This window comes from Arachis ipaensis, chromosome B07 (genome assembly GCF_000816755.2).
Source record: "Arachis ipaensis cultivar K30076 chromosome B07, Araip1.1, whole genome shotgun sequence".
Taxonomy (NCBI): Eukaryota; Viridiplantae; Streptophyta; class Magnoliopsida; order Fabales; family Fabaceae; genus Arachis; species Arachis ipaensis.
The window spans coordinates 88,016,500-88,020,157 of NC_029791.2; the positions used below are offsets into that span (position 1 = coordinate 88,016,500).

The window sequence follows — 3,658 nt, forward strand, 5'->3', positions numbered from 1 at the left end:
GCTGGAAAATTTTACAAGAACTATGCCAAGGCTGCAGGTTTTTCTACAAGAGTTCGGAGCACAAATAGGAAGGGAAACGAGATTAAGAATCAATTGATTACATGTAGCAGAGAGGGAAAATGGAAATCTAAAATATCTCCGACCGAAAAGACTAATCTGACAGCCGGTTTAAACTATCCTGCAAGAATTTATATACACACATTGAAGGATGTCGGTGCTTGGATCATTTCAAAGGTTGTGCTGGATCATTCACACCCTTGCTGTCCAAGTAAAGTAGAGATGCTCAAACAGCACAGGAAACTAAGCATGTCCATTCGTCGTACAATAGAGAATAATGAGGAGGCTGGTATCAGACCAAGCAAAACTTACCAATCATTTGTCGCGGCTGCTGGGGGTCACCGCGAGTTAAATTTTATTGAAAAGGATGTGAGGAATTTCATTACCAGGGAAGTGCGGAATGTTTCCGAACAAGAAGATGCAAAGGAATTTGGGAAATATTTGTTAAGAATGAAAGAGAAGAATCAGAATTTCTTTTTTGAGCTCGAACTCGAGGAGGATCAATCGATTAAGCTGGCTTTTTGGGCCGATGCAAGAAGTAGAGCTGCCTTTGAGTATTTCGGAGACGTTATTTCATTTGACACCACCTACAATACAAACAGGTAACAAATTGTCCCTGTTTATGATGCTAAATTAACGTATTTTTATGAATCCGCAGCAGAGGTGTATATTGGCTATTTTTTTGGGTGTATACGAAGCGTTTGTTGGGTGTACCTAATGATTTTGTATTCTACACTATATTCGTCCTTGATATAGGACCACCAATCTATTGTTGGTGGTCGATCCTTCAATTTATTTTCCATCCAAGTGCTTAAGCTGCCTTTATATTCGCCCGTAATTGCCCTTCTCTGTGAAATATCTAGATAGTGCATTTGCAGACAATTACCGTGGTATGAATGACAGATAACCTGTCTTTGGTACCATTGTTTTATAAAAGCCACTGTTGGAGCCAAGAAGCAAGAGGTTTGACCAATTGGTTTTTCATTCGCAAAATATTTACGAATTTGCATCCGAATCGGAGGAGCTGACTGCAATTCTGCACCGTGCGTACGATAACGTTATGGCTGAGATGGAATCATTAAAAGCCAAAAAGAAGGGGACATCTTCTTTATCCCACGAAGACGCCAACTTAGAATCCGTTAACGAGCTTCAAAGCCCGCAAGGATTCGAACAAGAGAACGTCCAAAAAATAGGCTAGGTTCAAAGTTGGACAAACAGATCGCAAATGCCACAAAGAAGAAGAAAACGAAAGTTTTAAGCGAGGTAAAAGTAATGTTCTTTAAATTTGTGGTGATTGAGTTTATTTTTCTCGTTAATAGTTTAGCTAATATGTGAGTTTCTTATATTCAGATAAACTTGTTTGATGCCGCAGCAGTGGTGCATTCAAATTCCAGCTAATATCAAGGACATGTTATGAATTATCAGTTTAGGGTACCAGGAGCAGGGGATAACTCTTTGGCTATATAGTTACAGAATTTGGGTGTAAAAGCACTGTTCTTTTGGGTGTATTTTTCTGAATTTTCTTGTGATTCACATTTTACATATAGATACATATATATAATATTAGGGTTTAGGGTTTTAGGGTTTACAGGTTAGGGGTAAGGGTTTAGGTTTTAAGTGTTTAGGGTTCAAGGCGGGGGATAGATTTCAGGGTGTATATTCAACTTTGGTTGGGTGTAAAAAATCGCAGGTTATAGGTGTATATTTGATTTGATGTTTTTCTTCATATTATAGTACCTGTAATTCATACATTTTGAATACAGCACAAATAGTTTAACAGCACAGACAGTTCGGGTGTATATTGAAGCAATCTTGGGTGTATATTAAACTTCCGTTGGGTGTAAAAGTTTATAATTTGTGTTTAGATCTGCCTTGATGTTTTCTTTCATATTTTACTACCTGTAATACAGAACTTTTGAATACAGTACAGACAGTTTAACAGGACAGACAGTTTAACTATGGAAAAAAATTTCATTGAACAGAAGTTGTTTATAAATGGCAAATTTTTACAGCATTTGTTCAATTTACAAACTAGCTAGCAGTTAGATTACTTAGTTTCTACATCAGTAGAATTTATCTGACAAAATGGACTCAATAAGACTGACGATGGCTTGGACAGTCTTATTGTATTACTCGCTCTAATTGCTTGATCTCTATCTTTATTCATTTCACTGAATAGTATCCGCGAAGCATATTCTACTCTATAGTGGTCCGCCTCCTCCTACAATTAAAAAGTATATTCTGTTTAAACAACAATATTAATTCCAGTAAAGTAATACATAGTTATATAGTTTTAAAGACAGTTACCTGTGGCCAATTATCCTATTCATACTTCGCCCTTTTAATGTTTTTCGGCTCAATTAACTCAAGCCACTTCATAACGTAAATAGCACAGTCATAGCTGAAAACGAAGAAAATAAATTACAAATCTCATTTAGGAAAGTTTAATGTTCAGAGTCACAATTTTATACCTTGATTTTTGGCCTGAGATTTTAACGTATGTTGTTTTAATTTCCAACTCATTCTTCTTCAGAGGTGCCCCACCGGTATATGCTCTAATTCTTGAAATTACATATCCCTTAAAAAATAAAACAAATCAGTAATACACCCGAATGAAATACACCCAAAAGAGAACATACTTACACCCAAATCAAAACATACATACACCTTATATTGAATTGAAATACACCTATCTATTAAAATAAAGAACACAGAGCCAACTTACAGTGAATTTATTAAGCTGCTTTCTCCCATCGCTTGGAGCTTTCTTGTGTAGCGGGTCAAGTATATAAAATCTCCCCTTTGTTGTATCAATCACCCATATCCACCAATGGCCCTAGTAGCAAACAGGCACAAAAATCTGAAGGATTGCCACATTTCAACAGTGTGTTATTTTATTTGGCATATAAGTAAAGAACGGTACTAACAAATTTTACAAATGAAAACTCACATATCGATGTGAAGCTAATTTTTTTTCCATCTATGAAGGGAATAAACATTGGGTAGTCTTCCACATTGAATTCCTTATTGGTTTTAGGTGATATGAATTCCCCGTTTGGGTGCTTCGAAACGGCCATGCTCTACAACAATTGTGAAACAACAAATGAAATACTGAAAATACACCCAAGTGACTACACAACTTACACCCAATTGAACGTAAAAAATACACCCAAATGAATAGAAAAACAGACCCGTTGATAAGAGAATATACACCCTAAGGAATACAGAAAATACAGCCAAAATTCATAGAAGTAACACTTACCACAATATCAGGGGGGAGACAGTATACTTGTTCTCGAAACCTTTTATCATTTTTCTGGTTGAGGATGAGGCACATGGCAGATACAATCTAGAAATATATGCCGAAATCAATTTACATTAATAAACAATGCATTTAACTTTGGTGTTAAAACATTAATGTTATTCTAATATTACCTCAGATTCTATATAACTTTCTGCCTGGAGCGATGCAAGGTACATTCTATTCAAAATGTAATTGTCTTGGACAATCAGAGTGCACAGGTTGTCAAACTCGTTAGTACTGTCATCTGCGTATGTCTTCACTCGCGTCGCCCAGATGTAGCACTTCTCTTTCATATCA

General features: G+C 36.2%; 1 long non-coding RNA gene across 1 annotated transcript; it reads right to left on the reverse strand.

Annotated features, from left to right (window-relative positions):
• On the reverse strand, window positions 2,371-2,573 carry LOC110264674. The gene is made up of 2 exons (XR_002350849.1): window positions 2,529-2,573; window positions 2,371-2,458 (listed from the first exon to the last, which is right to left on the reverse strand). It is a non-coding gene; the product is annotated as an uncharacterized LOC110264674 (long non-coding RNA).